The sequence below is a fragment of the Macaca nemestrina genome, chromosome 4 (assembly GCF_043159975.1).
Source record: "Macaca nemestrina isolate mMacNem1 chromosome 4, mMacNem.hap1, whole genome shotgun sequence".
Lineage (NCBI taxonomy): Eukaryota > Metazoa > Chordata > Mammalia > Primates > Cercopithecidae > Macaca > Macaca nemestrina.
In genome coordinates, this window is record NC_092128.1 from 159626920 (window position 1) to 159647542 (window position 20623).

At 35.2% G+C, this 20623-nt stretch overlaps 1 long non-coding RNA gene across 5 annotated transcripts in view; it reads right to left on the reverse strand.

Annotated features, from left to right (window-relative positions):
- The window catches only part of LOC105483471 (uncharacterized), a 277589-nt gene that overhangs the window by 190895 nt on the left and 66071 nt on the right, over positions 1-20623 (reverse strand). The gene's annotated exons all lie outside the window — the stretch shown is intronic.

A 20623-nucleotide genomic window follows, 5' to 3' on the forward strand; every position in this document is an offset into this window, starting at 1 on the left:
TTCATATGTTAAAAACGTATTCCCCAGTGCAACAGTGTCAGGTGGGGCCTAAAAGGAAGTGTTTAGGTCATATGGGTTCTGGCCTCATGAATAGATTAATGTCACTATAAATAAGATTTGCATAAATTAGTTAGGTGTGGTGGTGCATATCTGTAATCCCAGCTACTTAGGAGGGTGCGGTGGGAGGATCACTTGAGCTAGGTAGGTTGAGGCTGCAGTGAGCCATGATCATGCGATCATGCCATTGCAATCCAGCCTGGGTGACAGAGTAAGATCCTGTCTCAAAAAAAAAAAAGAAAAAGAAAAAGAATAAAAAAGAACTTTCAGGAGCGGGGAGCGGGTTCTCTCTCCTGCTTTTCTCCATGTGAGGACATGGTGTTTAACCACCCTTGCCCTTCCGCCTTACACTATGGGAGGATGGAGCAAGAGGACCCACACCAGATGCCAGCCCCATGCTCTTGAATCTCCCCACCTCCATCATGTGAAAAATAAATTTCTGTTTTTTATAAATTACCCAGTCTCAGACGCAGCTGCAGAAAACAGACTGAGACAGTGCTCTAAACAAAGGCAATTGAATTTCAGTGTTGTCAAGATCTGTGGTTTGTGCTACTAGCAAAGACAGGGATGGGATGCTAGGAGGATTTGAATAATGACGTTACATAGAAAAAAATCGACAATTTAATTAATTTTTCAATTTTTTTCCTCAGATAACTCATATTCAGTAAACTCTTGCGTTACAAAATGTGTTTTCTCAGCAGTGCCAAATAACCATTTTCTTCTTTTTCTTTTTCAATTGGTGTGAAGTACTTACAAATTAATGCTGTATTTGCAGCAATTGTAATACTTACTGGGAAATATTTGACTATATTTTACAATTTATATTGCTCTAAAATTTGTATATAACTAACTAGGTATAGAATTAATATGGTTGGACAGTAGCACTTTTTTTTAAAACATTTCCACCTAAATTCTATTTGAATGCTAGAATATCTGATGTTAGAATGGCTAATAATAATACACCTTTCCAAACTCTTTGAGTAAAAATTTATATATAATTTAATTTCCCAAAAGATAAAAACAAAATTATTTAGTTTTATTGAAACATTTTATCATTAAAATGTTCATACTTATTAACTATGTTTTCCTTTACATTTTAATAGATATACTATTTTAGAAGAAAAATGTATTTTAACATATACAAAAATAATTTTAATTTTTTATGTTTACATGTGTTTATAACATTTTTAATTAAAATATGTTAAGTTTCATCCAGGTGCGGTGGCACAGGCCTATAGTGCTTGGGTGCTTGAAGTAGGAGCACCACTTGAGCCCAGGGGTTCAAGGTTCAAGTTAGCAAGACCCTGTCTCTATTTAAAAAAAAAAGTTAAATTTAATAAATTTTGTATATGATTACATTTAATTTTTAATCTCTTTAATAATGATAATAAAGTTGCTCTCTTAAAATAAATATAAAAAATAAGCAGAGCTTTTAAATATTTTAAAAATCTGAAAAGATAAAAGAAATAGAAAATCTTCAAAGAGGATGATTGCCTAAATGTTTAAAAAGAAAAGATAATTAAAGGAAGCAGACTTCGGTAGAGCATGATTTATACAAAAAAAAAAATTATAAACAGAACATTATGAAGTTTTTTATATTCAAAAGTTATAATTTCTGATCAAAGCAATGAGATGAATCATACAATTGTTCTTATCAGGTGCAAAACTGAAATAGGTTAAATAAATTCCTATTATTTCTCACACATCAATAAAGATTGATTACTGATCAAAACAATAAAATTGAGAAAAATAATTATACCAGATTTGCAACAAATGCAACTCTGGCCTGCTATTTAGAAGACAAGTTAAATTCATGAAAACAAGAAATTGAGAAAAAAACAAGACCTCGGTTTTTCTGTTTATGAGATCACAAGTCTTGAAAATGGCTATGGCATTCCTCTTACAGTATGAGAATGATTGTAGCTACACACAGTCTGACTCAAAAGTTTGAAATTTTCTATGAAAATGAACATGGTTGAAAATTTACTATTTAACTATACACCAAAGTTAATTCCCATAAAGAAAAAAGTACAGAAGTTATAGTTTGGGTTATTGTTACATATTTCACAATCAATTTTTGAAATCAGCTCTGTAAAAGCTGTTACTGGAAACATTTTGATTTCCAGTTAAAACAATATAAAACTTCACTTACACAGGAAAAAAAAACACACTTAATGACTACTCTGAAAAAAGGAATTGAATAGATAGCAAATGAATAATGGTATTAAATAAATATAAATAAATCCTAATACAAAATGTGGTGTTCTTAAAGAATATATTATGTGGCAAATAATTAGCCAATCATAATAGTTCTTTACAAGCCTCAAACAACACAGTAATTATAGAAAATAATATAAATTGTCTGGTAGAAATCGTTTTGAAATTGAGACCAAAATAGCGAAAATGTAAGCTGCATTTAAAATAATAAAGTATTATCACTACTCAGAATGGATAAATCAAAATCAAATTATTAACTTAATAGACAGTAAAGTGAGAAAAGAAATTTTATACAAAATTATAAGTAAATACTATTTATTATCCAACTAGATTGTACAGGAGAAGAAATCTGAGCTGAAAATGACATTAACTGTGGATAATTCAATTATTAGAGGAAGAAAACAAGGATGTTAAAATTAATAAGTCTTTCACTGTTTTTATACCTGATGTTTTTTAAAAAATGCATGGTTTTGACTTCAGTGAAGGACTGAAAAAAACAAAGTGTTTTTAAGCCTTGGATAGAAAGATTATGAAGGACAACACTATGATAATGTTATTAGAATGATTGATTAAGAAGTAATATCATAAAGTAGAATTTTGGCCAATAATTCCAAGACATTCTTCATGTCATGTGCAGCCCATAATTTGAATTTGCTATCCAGAGGCCTCAACTGGACCCAAAGAAGTGATAAAATAATTTGAAAGGATTCAAAGACTGTAGATGATGGTTTTTTTGGATCTGTCTAAAGATGTAATATCTTGAAAAAAGATATTAATTTTACAAAAATTGTTGAGGCATGATGAAAACGCTAAGTGATGTTAAGATATCCAAAATTTTTTAAAATGCACTTTAAAAGATAAGCAAAACATTTTGGAAGGCCGAGTCAGGCAGATCACTTGAGGTCAGGAGTTCAAGACCAGCCTGGATAACATGATGACACTCCGTCTCTACTAAAAATACAAAAATCAGCTGGGTGTGGTGGAGCATGCCTGTAATCCCAGCTACTCAGGAAGCTGAGGCACGAGGATCACTTGAACTTGGGGCGGGGGAATGCTGCAATGAGCCAAGATTGCAATGGAGTGCAAGATAAAAATGCACAGTACAATTAAGAAGAGGGGAAGAATTATTGATTCACATACAGTTATCAGTGTGCACTTAGTCAATTCACAATCAATTTGAATTGTTATTTTTTTAACAGAACTTCAGGAAAGTTTGGGACCTACAAAGTAGAAATTGAATTCTAGACAAGAATTTATTATATAGCAGGTATAAAACATGGTGAGTATCAACAATTGAATGTTTGTACCCTTCCCCCAAATTCATGGGCTGAAGCCCTAAGCCCCAGCGTGGCTATATTTGAAAACGGAGCACAGTATGATCACAGGAAGAAACACTCAAACAAGACTCAGATTATTTTGAGGACTGAATAAAGGGAAAGCACAATGAGATACCCACCTTACTCCAGGCCTAATTACAACAGGCCGGTCACCACCTCTCGATATAACTTGGGGGAAGGAAGTAGAGTTGTTGTTATCAGACTCCAGAAGTGGAGAGGGTTATAAACAAGACCACCTTGAAAAGACAGGTAATTTTTAGTTAAAGATCATAGCGAGCCAGAGGCACAAGACAGGGAGCTGGAGAATAAATCTCCTGACCCTTCAATCGTCTCTTCCTCTTATCCACTTCAGAAACTTCCCATTGGCCCAACACAAGAAACTAGTAGATAAGAAAACCCATTGAAGTAAGTCACTTGGAGCAGAGAATAGAATGCAAAAAAAAAAAAAAAAAAATGGAGAATAGTGCTAGAGGGACAAAGGTAACCACCCAGTGCATCACAATTCAATATTCACATTACAATAAGAAATATGAATGCCAAAGGTAGAAGAGCCTTAAATATTTTGCAGAATATTTTCTTCCAGAAGGCAAATTATCACAGGAAAGGATATTAGAATCAGAAATTTGCTTGGTGAAAAGAGCAAAAGCACAAGAACGTTAGTTAGATTTAATGATTATTAACAAGTTATAATAACCTAATGTAGTCATCTTCACTATAGTGACATTCTTCACCCATTTTCTTTCACAATTTGAATTTCTAGATACCAAGCCATATGTTTGGCACTGGGAACACAAAGAAGATTAAAACATTGTCTATGTCTCCAAGAAGCTCACAGCTCTAATTGGAAAGCAGACACAGAGAATATAATTCACTATAACTCATATTATGTCAGAGGTAAGAACAAAGTTCATAAGATCTTAAAATGAGGGTACTTAGGTAGACTAATGGATCAAGGACATTTCTTAGCAGGAATTATTTGTGCAGTGTTAAGGATTAGGAGGTGTTAACTAAGAAAGAAGCATGAGAAACATATTCAGGAGAAACATTATCTACAGAAATAGTAGGAAATGCACATAAAATTGCATGTATCTGCCCAGTATGTCTGGGATATATCTAAAATACATAGTAGGATCAAAATAACTACAGTCATGTACTCAGGGACAAAATTATGCCAATCTTTACATATTAAGAAATTTATACTTTACCCAGGAGTGACTGAGAAGCTATAGAAAAATGTAAAACTTTGGAATAGCCTGAATCCTGAAAAAACAGTCATCTGCTAATTAGCTACTCTTCTTCCTAGATCGTGTTAAAGATATCCTAGCAAATCCTTGTGCTTCAGGCTCCACTTTTTTAGGGATTAAGCTAATGACTACCCTTCTACCTATATGTTTGTGCTTCTGACAGTGGTCAACTAACTTAGGTTCAATTTTCTATGTTACAATCAGATTCCAAATTTCCTAAGTCTCATTAACTAAAAATGGATATCCAAGAACTCTTCAGTCACGTATTTATGTATTATTTCCATACATAAATATTTATGTATGTCAGTTATTTACATAGTAGCATATCCCAAGAAGATTTTTCATGAAGTTTATTCTTAGGTAATGGTAATATCTTTTGGATTTAGAATTTAATTGCTGTTATTCTTAGACCTTCATGAATTTTTTTAATTGAAATAGAATAGATGTACATATCTTGAAGGCACATGTAATACTTTATACATTCATATATGTGTAAAGACCAAATCAACATAACTGGGATATCCATTATGTTAAATATTTATCTTTTCTTTATGTTAGAAAGATTCAAATTATTCACTGCTAGCTATTTTGAAATGTGGTATTTTGATTATTTTGATTATAGTCACCCTATCGATTGATCTACAGAATATTGGCTATCATTTATTTCATCTAACTGTATATTTGTACCCATTATTCAACTTCTATTCATCCCCCTCTCTTCTACTCACCCTAGAATGAGGTAATCACCAGTCTACTCTCTGTCTTTATGAGATTCACTTTTTTGGCTCCCACATGTGAGTGAGAACATGTGATATTTGTCTTTCTATGTTTGGCTTATTTCATTTAACATAATGACATTTAGTTCCATGCATGTTGCTGTAAATGTCAGGACTTTATTCCTTTTATGGCTGAATAATATTTCTCTGTGAATGTATATCACACTTTATCCATTCATTCTCTGTTGGGCAGTAAGATTAATTCCATGTCTTGGCTATTGTGAGTAGTAGTGCTGCAATAAACATGGGAGTGCAGACATTTCTTTCATTTTTCCTTTTTTTTTTTTTTTTGTGACAGTCTCACTCTGTCACCCAAGCTGGAGTGCAGTGTTGTGATCTGGACTTGCTGCAACCTCCACTTCCTGGGTTCAAGTGATTCTTGTGCCTCAGTCTCCAGAGTGGTAGGGATTACAGGCACGTACCACCACACCCAACTAATTTTTGTATTTTTAGTAGAGCAAGAGTTTTGCCATGTTGCCTAGGGTGGTCTCGAACTCCTGGCCTCAAGTGGTCTGCTCCCTCAGCCTTCCAAAGTGCTGGGATTACAGGCGTGAGCCCCTGCGCCCAGCCAGATTTTCTCTCTTTTGGATGTACACTCAGCAGTGGGATTGCTGGATCATATGATAGACATATTTTTAGTTTTTTGAGGAATTTGTGTAAAGTTTTTTATACTAGTGGCACTGATTTACATTCCTATCAACAGTGTCCAAGAGATCTTCTTTCTCAACATCCTCACCATCATCTATTATTTTCTGTCTTTTTGATAAAAGCCATTTTAACTGAGGTAAGATGATATCTCATTGTGGTTTTGATTTGCATTTCTCTAATGATTAGTGATATTGAGGATTTTTTCATATACCAGTTGTCCATTTGTATGGTTTTTTTTTTTTTGGAGAAATGTCCATTCAAATCCTTTGGCCATTTCTATTTTTATTTCTATTTATTTATTATACTTTAAGTTCCGGGATAAATCTGCAGAACGTGCAGGTTTGTTTGTTACATCAATATACATGTGTCATGGTGGTTTGCTGCACCCATGAACCCAACATCTACATTAGGTATTTTTCCTAATGCTTTCCCTCCCCTTGCCCCTGACCCCTCAACAGACCCTGTGTGTGACATTCCTCTCCCTGTGTCCATGTGTTCTCATTGTTCAGCTCCCACTTATGAGTGAGAACATGAGGTGGTTTGGTTTTCTATTCCTGTGTTAGTTTGCTGAGAATGATGGCTTCCAGCTTCATCCATGTCCCTGCAAAGGACATGAACTCATCATTTTTTATGGCTGCGTAGTATTCCATGGTGTATATATGCCACATTTTCTTAATCCAGTCTATCACTGATGGGCATTTGGGTTGGTTCCAAGTCTTTGCTGTTGTGGATAGTGCTGCAATAAACATGCCTGTGCTTCTGTCTTTATAGTAGAATGATTTGTAATTCTTTGGATAAATACCCAGTAATGGGATTGCTGGGTCAAATGATATTTCTGTTTCTAGATCCTTGAGGAATTGCCATACTGTCTTTCACAATGGTTAAACTAATTTACACTCCCACTAACAGTGTAAAAGTGTTCCTAGTTCTCCACATCCTCTCCAGCATCTGTTGTTTCCTGGCTTTTTTTTTTTTTTTTTTTTAATGTTTTTGAGATGTTGACTCACTCTGTTACCAAGGCTGAGTGCAATGGCATGATTTCAGCTCACTACAATATCCACTCCAGTCTCAAGCGATCCTCATGCCTCAGCCTCCCGAGTAGCTGGGACTACAGATGTGATACCACGATCAGCTAATTTTTATTTTTACTAGAGAGGGGGGGGTTTGTCAGCTAGTCTGGAACTCCTGGGCTCAAATGATACACCCGCTTTGGCCTCCCAAAGTGCTGGGATTACAGACATGAGCCACTGTGCCCAGCCCCTTAGCCCATTTTTAATTGGATTGTTTAGTTTTTGTTTGTTTGTTTTGCTGTTGAGTTGTTTGAGGTCCTCATATATTCTGGTTAATTTTTTTGTCACATGGATAGTTTGCAAATATTTTCTCCCATCCTGTGTGTTGTCTCTTGACTCTGTTTCTTGTTTCTTTTGCTAGGCAGAAGCTCTTTCGCTTGATATAATCCCATTTGTCTATTTTCTTGGTTGTCTCTGCTTTTGAGGTCTTAAACACAAAAAAGTTTGCCCACACCAATGGCCTGGAGCATTTCTCCAATGTTTCCTTCTAGTAGTTTCATAGTTTCAGGTCTTAGATTTAAGTACTTAATTTATTTTGGGTTGATTTCCATATATGCTGAGAGGCAGGGGTCTAGTTTCATTCTTCTGCATATGCATATACAGTTTTTTTTCATAACTATTTATTGATGAGACTGTCCTTTCCCCATTTTTATATTCTTGGTGACTTTGCTGTAGATGACTTAGCTATAAATGCCTGGATTTACATCTGGGATCTCTATTATTTTCCATTAGTCTATGTGTCTGTTTTTAATGCAAATATCAGGCTGATATCATCACTGTAGCTTTGTAGTATGTTTTGAAGTCAAATATTGTGATGCTTCCAGCTTTGTCCTCTTTGCTCAGAGTTACCTTGGCTATCATGGGTCTTTGTGGTTCCATATAAATATTAAAGTTATTTTTTTTCTAGTTCTAAGAAGACTGTTGTTGGTATTTTGACAGGGATTGTACCAGGTAGTATTATAATTTTAACAATATTAGTCCTTCCAATTCAAGAGCATGGAATATATTTCCATTTTTCATGTGTGTCTTCTTCAATTTCTTTATTAGTGTTTTATTATTTTTCTTGTATATATTTTTTACTTCTTTAGCTAAATTGATTCTTAGGTATTTTACATTCTTTTTAGCTATATTAAGTGAGAGTGCCTTCTTGATGTCCTTATCAGTTGTTTGCTATTGCTGTATATAAATGCTGCTGATTTTCTATATGTTGATTTTGAATGCTGCCACTTTATAAATTAACTTATTAGCCCTAACATTTTTTGACAGAGTAAGTTTTTCTAAGTATAGGATCGTATTGTCTGTGAACAAAGATAATTTGGTTTCTTCCTTTCCAATTTGGATGCCCTGTATGTCTTTTAGTTGTCTGATTGCTCTGGCCAGGACTTCCAGTATTATGTTGGATAATGTGTTAAAAAGTGGTGAAAGGGCACATTCTTGTCTTGTTCCTGTTTTTACAGAAAAGGCTTTCAATTTTTCCTTACTCAGTATGATGTTAGTAGTGGGTTTGTCATGCATGGCCTTTATTATTTTGAGACATATTCTTTCTACACCCAGTTTGTTGAGGGTTTTTGTTAAGAATTTGAATTTTACTGAATAATTTTTAAACATCTATTGAAATGATTATGTGGTTTTGGGATTCAGTTCTGTTAATGGTGAATGATATTTTTAATGTGATGTTGAATTTAATTTGCTGGTATTTTGTTGAGGATTTTTGCATCTCTGTTTCTAAGTGATATTGGCCTGCAGTTTTCTCTACTGATGTGTCCTTCTCTGATTTTGTTATCACAGTAATGCTGTCCTTGTAGAACGAATTTGGAAGTATTCCATTCTCTTCAATATTTTTGAAGACTTTGAGGACAAATAGCATTAATTTTTTAAAAATATTTGGTAGAATTTGGCAGTGAAGCTATCAGGTCCATGGATTCTCTTTGATAGAATATTTATTACAGATTTGATATTGTTACTCATTATTGGTTTGTTGCAATTTTATGTTTCTTCGTGGTTCAATTTTCAGTGGTTATATATGTCCAGGAATTTATCCATTTCCTCTAGGTTTTCCCATTTTTTGGCATATAATTATTTATAATAATCTTTAATGATTCTTTGTATTTCTGTTGTCTCAGTTGGTATGTGTCGTTTTTTATTTCTGATTTATTTCAGTCTTCTCATTTTTTGTTAGTCTACCTCAGGGTTTGTTAATTTTGTTAATCTTTTCAAAAAATCCGACTTCTTTTTATTTTGATCTTGTGTATTATTTGAGTCTCAATCTCATTTATTTCTTCTCTAATCCTTATTATTTCATTTCTCCTACTAATAGGTGTTTGGTTTCTTCTTGCTTTCTACTTCCTTAGGGTGCATCATTTGGTGGTTCACTTGAAGTATTTTTACTTTTTTCTATATAGGCATTTATTGATACAAACTTTCCTCTGTGAACTGCTTTTGCTGTATCCCATAGATTTTGGTATATTATACTTCCATTTTCATTCATTTCAAAATTTTTTATAACTACCTTCTTAGTATCTTGTTTGACCAATAGTCATCCGGAAGCATGTTTTTAAATTTCCACGTTTGTGTAATTTCCAAGGTTCTGCTTCTCCACTCATCTCTGGTTTTATCACTGTGGTCAGAAAAGATACTAATATGATTTCTACTTGTTAAGACTCGTTTTGTGGTCTAAGAGGTTATTTATTCTTGAGAATGTTTCATGTGTTGATGAAAAGAATATGTATTCTGTAGCTGTTGGGTGAAATATTCGGTAAATGTCAGTCAGGCTTCTTTGGTCATATGTGAAGTTTAACTCATATTTCTTTGTTCATTTTCTGTCTGAGTGATATGTCTGTAACTGAGAATGGGATGTTGAAGTCTCTTACTATTATTGTATTGCACTCTATCTCTCCCTTAGATCTATTAATGCTTGCTTTATGTACTTGGGTGCTCTGGTGTTAAGTGCATATATATTTACAATTGTTATATCCTCTCACTGAATTGACCCCTTTATCATTATTGAGTAGCATTCTTTGTATCTTTTTACAGTCTTTGACTTGTGGTTTATTTTATTTGATATACGAATAGTTATTCCTGGTCTTTTTTGGTTTCCAGTTGCATGGAAACCAATCTTTTTCCACCTCTTCACTCTCAGTCTGTGTGTGTCTTTATAGGTAAAGTGGGCTTCTTATAGGCAGCGTATAGCTGGGTCTTATTTTGTTTTTACCCATTCTGCCACTCAGTGCCTTTTCATTGGAGAATTTAGTCCATTTGAATTCAGTATTATTATTGATGAGTAAGGACTTACTATTGACATTTTGTTGCTTATTTTCCTGTTGTTTTATAACTCTGTCTTTTTTCCTTTCCTACTACTGTCTTATGTGATAAGTAATATTCTCTAATGGTAAGATTTTATTTGTTGCCTTTTTATTTTTAGTGTATCTTTTATAGTTTGTGTGTGTGTGTGTGTGTGTGTGTGTGTGTGGTTTCCATAAGGCCTACAAAGAATATCTTAAAGATTAACAAATTAGCTTAAATCTATGACAAATTATCTTAGATCACAAATAAAAGAATAGAAACAAAGAACAAGTGAAAAAAAATTATATGCATTAACTTCATCTCTGTCCCTCAACATTTTGACTTCAAGTTGGCTCAGTTTACATGTTTCTATATCACATATATCTTAATAGGTTGTTACAGCTATAATTGTTTTCTCATAGATTTGCCTTTTGGGCTTCATACTAGTTATGAGTGGGTTGTACACCATAATTCTAATTAGTAGAGTATTCTGGGTTTGTCAATGTACTAAATTTTCCCAGGGGGTTTTATACTTTCAATTTTTTTTTTTTTTTTTTTGGTACATTACTTTTTTTTTTTTTTCAGATTGAAGAACTCCCTCTAGCATTTCTCTTAAGACATGTTGGTAGTGGTAAAGTCTCTCAGCTTAAGTAAAACTTTATTTCTCCATATTTGAAATAAAGGTTTGCTGCATATAATATTCTTGCATGGCAAGTTGTTTTCTTTCAGCAGTATGAAAATGTGCCACTTCCTACTGACTCATATGGTTTCTGTTGAGAAGTCTGTTGTCAGATAAACTGGAACTCCTTCATATGTTATTTGCTTATTTTTTTTCTTGCTGCTTTTAGGATAATTTCTTTGCTTTGACATTTGAGAGTTCAATTATTATATACCTTGGGGGAGTCTTTTTTGGTCCATGTCTGTTTGGTGTTCTCTGAGCTTCCTGTACTTAGATATTTAGGTCTTTCTCAAGTATTGGAAATTTTTCTATTATTTCTTTGAATACACTTTCTATCCATTATTCTGGCTTAGTTTCCTTTTGAACACCAATAATTCTTAGAGTTGGTATCTTAAGGTAATTTTCTACATCTTTAGGTGATCTTCATTTCTTTTCATTCATATTTCTTTTTTCTTCTTTGTGTATTTTCAACTAACCTGTTTTTGAACTCACTGATTCTTTCCTCTGCTTGTTCCATTGTGCTGTTGAGAGCCTCTAGTGAGATTTTCAGTTTAGCAAATGTATTTCTCACTTCTAAGATGTATGTTTGATTTGTAAAAATTACAATCTATATTGAATTTCTCTGATAAATTTCTAAGTTGCCTTTCTGTGCTATCTTGGAGATCACTGTGTTTCCTTAAAACTGCTTTTTTGAATGCTTGTTCAGAGAGTTCACACATCACAGTCATTAGGGTCAGTCACTGGTTTCTTGCTTTGTCCATTGGGAAGATCATGATTCCCTCTTTGCTGGTGTGTGTGTGTGTGTGTGTACATCAGTGTTTTTGTACTAAAGGATTAGTTGTTTAATTCAGTCTTTTCTGTGGTCAGGCTTATTTTGTTTTTTATTGGACATGTTTTTTTAGATGTTTTCAAAATTAGCTGCTGGTTTTCTTCCTCCATTTTTTTTTTTTTTTTTTTTTTTTTCCTGCTAGGTTGCTGCCTCCTTTTTAGCACTAGGTGGCACCTTAAGCCCAGGTTGGACACAGCTCTGGTAAACAGTCGGAGGGCTGCTCATCTTAAGTAGGAGGGGTTCCAAAGGGAATGTCCCAGTAGTGTGGGAATGCTGGCTAGAAGTCTGTGCCCTGGGAACCTACAGAACATACCTCCTATAGTATAGTGCTGCTGAACGGCCATTCTGATTTGGTGTCAACTTTGGCCAAGTTCCATATCAGAGTTTCCAGGGTTGCGGATGATAGTCTTATCACCCCACTTTTTCTCTGGCTGTCTTCAGAGCTATTTCTCCCTTCAGGCGCTTGTAATGCTTCCTGTGGATTGAGACCGGAATAGACTTCCTTTCATGGATCCCAAGATGATGGGGAAGCTGGCTGCTAGCCTTGATTTCACTTTTTTCTGTGTATAAATTGTGAACAAGGGGAAATTTCTGTGCACTTGGTTACAGTCAGATTGAAGGGAGAGGCATCAAGGATATAGCAGTCCAGTTCTCTTCCCATCTGCTCAGAGTCTTTTCACTTCTCTTTGGCCCTGGGAACTGTGTCTTCCTCGTATTTTAGTTCTGAGACATTGGCAGTGATACTCAGTGCTGCATATTTGTTTTTGGTTTTCTGTGGTGGGGGGGGTTAAGTCAGCTTTCTTCTACACTGCTATTTTGGAACCAGAAATCCTATACATCGGTAAAAATAAACTGGGAGGCCAGGTGCGGTGGCTCACGCCCCTAAACCAAGCACTTTGGGAAGCTGAGGTGGGCAGATTGCGAGGTCAGGAGATCGAGACCATCCTGGCTAACACGTTTTTAGTCTCTACTAAAAAATACAAAAAATTAGCTGGGCGTGGTGACGGGCGCCTGTAGTCCCAGCTACTCGGGAAACTGAGGCAGGAGAATGGCCTGAACCCGGAGGAGGAGCTTGCAGTGAGCTGAGATTGCGCCACTGCACTACAGCCTGGGTGACAGAGCAAGACTCCATCTCAAAAATAAATAAATAAATAAATAATAAAGTAGGAAAGAACAGAAAGCACTAGACCAACTCTTCATGAAATTTTTGTGTGAATTAAAGGAAATATGTCTATGCTTATTAGAATATACTCAAAAATTGTTGCAATCATAAATATACAGATTATAGACAGGTGTTAGATGGATAGATATACAACATATAGAGGAATTAAGCCTGATGGCTTCCAAATGGAAGGAAACCTCTAGAAGAGTAAGACTGAACAGTAGAAGCAAGAAAGTGAATTTATGAAAGAACAAGTTCTCCAAATAAGCAAAAATATTAAAATATAAAAACAAACCTAATTATGTATAAAATTGGAAGACAAACCAGGAAAGGAAAAAAATAGAGTATCTTCCTTAAAGAAGTATTTTTAAGAAAAGGAAGAAGTGGGTGAAGGTAGAAAACTTTTGAGACATGATGTAGGACAGAGGAAACTTTCATACAACAGCCTTATTTTCTAAAAACTTGAAAGGTCATCCATGGTAACCAAAAGCAGAAGAATAGAAGTTAAGTATTTACTGAGTCTCGAAATGTGTTTTATACAGAACATGAAAGTGTACATTCACAATGACTAGAAGCCTTATTGAGCAAGAATAAAGAGGCTGACTAAAATTAAACAGAAGGACACACTAGTGAACATATTCCACCCTTGGTTAATTGTTTCTATCAAGCCTTAGCAGGAAGCAAAATTGGAAAAAAGAAAAAAATAAATTCACCTACTATGTAAAGTAGACGAATTTATGTTAGGAAGAAAAATCTTAAGGACATTAAGAAAACAAATATTATCATTTTATAATTTTATAAAAAATTTAAAACTTAGCTTTTACAAAGTTTGAGGTTTTTATTTTACCTTAGGAAAATAAAATTCAGAAATTGTAGAATGATATTGAAAAAAATTTGTTTAGAAATGCAAGTACTATCAACATCACTGCCTACTATGTACAAAGATAAGTATTAGCACTTATGTTATCTGAAACAGGAATAAAAATAAAAACTGTGCTGAATGGGACCATAAGATTTTTCTCCTTTTTCAACAACAGAAGTGATTAACTACACATCATTAATGCTTTTATGTAGTAATGCTATATTCCTCAACAATGGTCTTTCGCAAAATGTGTCTCTGTTTGTTTCTGAATGACAATAACCAAGAGTTATGGGCTGAATTGTGTCACTCCACAGTTCATATATTGAAGCCCTCACCCCCAGTATCTCACAATGTGTCTGTATCTAGAGATAGAGCCTTTAAACACGTATTTAATTTATATTAAAATGAGGCCATTAGGGTGAATCCTTATTTAATCTGACTTGCGACTTTATAGAAACAATGAATTCCGGAAAGGAGGTGGAGCAAGATGGCCTAATAGAAGCCTTCACTGATTGTCGACCCCATAGGAACACCAAATTGAACAATTATTCACACAAGAAAACACCTTCAGAACAACCAAAAATCAGATGAGTGATCACCGTACCTGATTTAAACTTCTTATTACTGAAAGAAGAATGGAAGAGGGGTAAGACAGTCTTGAATTGCCAACACTACCACTCCCACAGTCCCTAGTGGTGGCCACATAGCACAGAGAGAAAATCTGTTTTCTTGGGGGAAGAAGAATGCAGAGACTTCAAGACTTTGCTTTGGAACTCACTGCTGTCCTCTCACCCCAGAAAGCAATACCTGGCACAATGCAGCCAGTGCCTATGGAGGGAGCATTTAGACCAGCCCTAGCCAGTGGGGAATTGTCCATCCCAGATGTCAGAAGACGAATTCAGGCAAGCCCCACCACCTCAGGACAAAGTGTTCTATGGTCCTAAATAAAACTGAATGGCAGTCTAGGCCACAAGAACTGCAATTACTGGGCAAGTCCTGGTGCTATGCTGGGTGCAGAGCCAGTGCACTTGAGAAGCACATGACCTAGTGAAACACCAGCCCGGGTGGCTGAGAGAATGCTTACATCACTCCACGCCAACCACAGGAAGTATAACTTGCAGCTCTAGAAGACACTCTTTCCCTCCACTTGAGGATAAGAAAGAGAATAAGGAGGACTTCATCTTGAAACTTGGATAGCATCTCAGCTACGGAATAGGGCACTAGGCAGAGTCCTGAGGCCCCTATTCCAGACCTTAGCTCCCAGATGACATTTCTAGGCACCTTGGGCCAAAAGTAAGCCCTGTCTTGAAGGGAAGGACCCAGTTCTGGCAGGATTTACAACCTGCTGACTCAATAGCCCTTGGGCACTGAATAATCAACAGTGGAACCCAGGTAGTATTTGCTGTGGTCCTTGGGTGAGACTCAGAGAGCTGCTGACTTCAGGTGTAACCCAGCACATTCCCAGCTGTGGTGGCTCTGGGAAGAGACTCCTTCTGCTTGAGTAAAGGAGAGGGGAGAGTAAAGAGGATTCTGTCTTGAAGCTTAAGTATGGCTTGACCACAAGGAAGTAGAGCACCAAGCGGGCTCTTGGGATATTTGATTGAAGGCCTTGGCTCTTAGATGGCAATTCTAGACTTGCCTGGGGCCAAAGGGGAGCCTGGTGTCCTGAAGGGAGAGTCCCAGGCCTGGAAGCATTCACCAAGGCTGACAGAAGAGCCCTTGGGCCTTGAGTGAACATCACTAGAGCCAGGCAGTACTTGTCCACGGCCCTGGGGCAGTGGTGGCCATGGTGAGAGACTCCTCTGCTTGTAGAAAGGAGAGAAAGAGTGAAAAGGACATTGACTTATGACTGGGGTGCCAGCTCAGCCACAGAATAGATCACTAAGTGGATTCCTAAGATTTCCAACTCCAGACGCTGGCTCCAAGATAGCTTCTCTGGACTCACCTGGATCCGGGGGTAACTTGCCACCTTGAAAGGAAGGCCACAAGCCTGACTGACTTTGCCATCTGCAGATTGCAGAACCCTCAGGCCTTGGCTAAACATAATCAGTAGCCAGGGAGTGGTTACTGTAGGCTATGAGCAAGACCCATTATCGTGCTAGCTTCAGTTCTCACACAATGCAGTCCTAGTGGTGGTGGCCACAGGTATGCTGGTTCCACCTCTCCATCAGCTCCAGGCAGCTCATCACAGAGACAGGGAGACAACACTTGTTTGGGAGAAAGTAAGGGAAGATAACAAGGGTCTGTGCCTGGTAATCCACAGAATTCCTCTAGATATTATCATAGACCATCAATGCCATACTTCGCAGATATGGCGGCAGTGACCAAAAATCTAGACAACACCACCCAAGTCACTTCAAATACCTGGAAAGCCTTCCCTGGAAAAATTGATACAAACAAGCCCAGACTGTCAAGACTAAAATGAATATTTAACTCCTCAGTGTGCAGACAGCAATAACATCCACAAGCAACAAGACCATTTAGGAAAACATGGCCTCACAAGATGAACTAAATAAGGTACCAGGGACCAATCCTGGACAGAAAGAGATATGTATGTGACCTTTCAAAAAGAGAATTCAAAATAGCTGCTTTGAGGAAACTTGACAAAATTCAAGCTAACACAGAGGAGAAATTCAGAATCCTATCAGATAACGTTAACAAATAGATTGAAATAATTAAAAGAAATCAAGCAGAAATTCTGGTATTGAAAATGCAATTGACATATTGAAGAATGCATCAGAGTCTCTTAGCAGCAGAACTGATTTAAAAAAAAAAAGAATTAGTGAGCTAGAGACAGACTATTTGACAATGCATAGTCAGAGGAGACAAAGGAAAAAATAATAAAAAAATAAGGAGGCACACCTACAAGTCTAGAAAATAGCCTCAAAAGGCCAAATTTAGAGATATTGGTCTTAAAGAAAAAGTACAGAGATATGAGGTAGAAAGTGTATTCAGAGGGATAATAACAGAGAACTTCCCAAACCTACAAAAAGATGTCAATATTCAGGTACAAGAAAGTTAAAGAATACCAAGCAGACTTAACACAAAGAAGACCACCTAATGGAATTTAATAATCAAACTCCCAAACATCAAGGATAAAGAAAGGATCCTAAAAGCAAGAGGAGAGAAGAACAAAATAACATACAATGAAGCTTCACTATGTCTGGCAGCAGACTTTTCAGTGGAAACCTTACAGGCCAGAACAGAGTGGCATGGCATATTTAAAGTGCTGAAGGAAAAAACTTTTGCCCTAGAGTAATACAACCAGTGAAAACACCATTCAAACATCAAGAAGAAATAAAGATGTTTAAACACAAGGAAGAAATATATATATACACACACATATATACATATAAAAATATATATATACATATATATATATCCTTCAAACATGAAGGAGAAATAAAGACTTTCTCAAACAAAAGCTGAGAGATTTCATCAACACCAGAGATGATGTACAAGAAATGCTAAAGAAGTCCTTCCACTTGAAAGAAAAGAATACGGATAAGCAATAAAAAATCATCTGAAGGTACAAAACTTGCTAGTAACAGTAAGTACACAGGAAAACACAGAATATGAGGATATTGCAATTGTGATGTACTGAATTCCTTTCTATTGAGTAGAAAGACTAAAAGATGAACTTATCAAAAATATTAACAACAACCACATTTCAAGACATAGACAGTAGAATGAGACATAAATAGAAACAACAAAAAGGTAAAAAGCAAGCGAATGAAGTTAAAGTGTAGAGTTTTTGTTAGTTTTCTCTTTGCTTGTTTGTAAGTTTGTTTATGCAATGAGGGTTGTCGTCTGTTTAAAATAATGGATTCAAAGATATTATTTGCAAGCCTCATGCTGACCTCAACCCAAAGAACATACACTAGATATACAAAAAATACAAAGCAAGAAATTAAATCATACCACCTGCAAAAATCACCTTAAATAAAAGGAAGATGGGAAGGAAGGAAAGAAGAAAGAAAAGACCACAAAACAATCAGAAAATAAAACAAAATGGCAAGAGTAAGTTCTTACTTATCAATAATAACAATCAATCTAAGTGGACTAAACTCTCTAATCAGAAGACTTAGAGTGGCTGAATGGATAAAATAACAAGACACAGTATCTGTTTGCTATAAGGAACATACTTCACCTATAAAGAAACATACAAACTAAAAATAAAGAAATGGAAAAACATATCCCATGCAAACAGATGCCAGAAAAGAACAAGAGTAGCTATACTTACATCAGACAAAATAGACATTGAAATGAAAACTATAAAAAGAGAAAAAGAAGGTAATTATAGAGTGATAAAGTGGTCAGTCCAGCGAGAAGATATAACAATTGTAAATATATATGCACTCAACACTGGAGCACCTAGATATATAAACCACATATTATTAGAGCTAAAGAGAGAGATAAACCCCAACACAATAATAGCTGTAGACCTCAACACCTTACAAATCATCCAAACAGAAAATCAGCAAATAAACATAGAACATGATCTGCATGATAGACCAAATGGGTCTAATAGATGTTTACAGAACATTTCATCCAATGACTGTGGAATACACATTCCTCTTCTCAGCACATGGATCATTCTCAAGGATAGACCATATTTTAGGCAACAAAACATATCTTTAAAAATTCAAAAATACGCAATTACATGAGTATCTTCTCTGATCACAATTTAATAAAGCTAGAAAGTCAGTAACAAGAGGAAAGTTAGAAACTATACAAACATATGTAAATTAAACAATATTCCTCTAAATGACTAGTGGTTCTCTGAAGAAATTAAGAAGAAAATTGAAAAATTTCTTGAAACAAAGAATAATGGAAACATAACACACCAAAATCTAGAGGATACATGAAAGCAGTACCAAGAAGGAAGTTTATAGCTACAAGCACCTACGTCAAAAATGTGCAAAAGTTTCAAATAAACTGTGTATGTATCTTAAAATAAACTATGATGTATCTTAAAGAACTAGGAAAGCAAGAGCAAACTGAACCCAAAATTAGTAGAAGAAAATATAATAAAGATCAGAGCAGAAAACAAATGAAATTGAAACAAAGAAAACAATATAAAAGACCAATGAAGCAAAAAGTTGTTTTTTTCTTTCTTTCTTTCTTTTTTTTTTTGTAAAAACTAAACAAAATTGACAAACTTTAGCCACAATCACTAAGAAAAAAAGAGAGAAGATCTAAATTTTAAAAACCAGGGATGAAAAAGGAGACATTATAAATGATACCACAGAAATTAAAAGGATAATGAATGGCCACTATCAGCAACTATATAGCAATACATTGGAAAACCTAGAAGAAATGGATAAATTCCTACACACATATGACCTACCAAGATTGAACCATGAAGAAATCCCAAATCTTAACAGACCAAAAACAAGTAATAAGACAGAAGCCAGAGTAAAAATTCTCCCAGCATAAAAATCTCAGCACCCAGTGGCTTTGGTGTTGAATTTTACCAAACCATTTAAATAACTTATACCAATCTTACTCAAACTATTAAAAAAAAATAGAGGGAGGAATACTTCCAAACTCATACTACTAGGCCAGTGTTACCCTGATACCAAAACCAGACAAAGACATACCAGACAAACAAACAAAAACCTATAGGCCAATATCACTGATGAAAATTGATGCAAAAATCCTCAACAAGCAAACTAAATTCAACAATACATTGAAAATATCATTCATCTTTTAAGAAGACCAAGTAGGATTTATGCCAGGGATGCAAGGATGGTTCAACATGTATAAATCAATCAATGTGAGACATTATATCAAAAGAATAAAGGACAAAAATCATAGGATCATTCCAATTGATGCTGGAAAAGCATTTGATAAAATTCAACATACCTTCATAATAAAAATCCTAAAAAAACTGGGGGTAGAAGGAACACAATAAAAGCCATATATAACAGGCCCACAGATACAATAACACTGAATGAGAAAAACATGAAAGTGTTTTCTTTAAGATCTGGACCACAACAAGGTTGCCCACTTTCACCACTGTTACTCAACATAGTACTGGAAGTCCCAGCTAGAGCAATCAGACAGGAGAAAGAAAGAAAGGGCATGCAACTTGGAAAGGAATAAGTACAATCACCTTTGTCTGCAGATGATATAATTTAATAATTGGAAAGAACTGAAGACTGCACCAAAAAAAGATGAGCACTAAGAAATTCTGCAAAGTTGCAGGATACAAAATCAACATACAAAAATAGGTAGCACTTTTATATGTCAAAAGTAAACAATCTGAAAAATAAATCAAGAAAGTAATCCCATTAACAATAGCTACAAATAAAATTAAATATCTAGGAACTAAGTTAATCAAAGAAGTAAAAGGTCTCAATGATGAAAATGAAAATGCTGTTAAAAAAATTGAAGAGGACCTAAAATTGGAAAGATATTCTATGTGCATAGATTGGAAGAATAAATATTGTTAAAT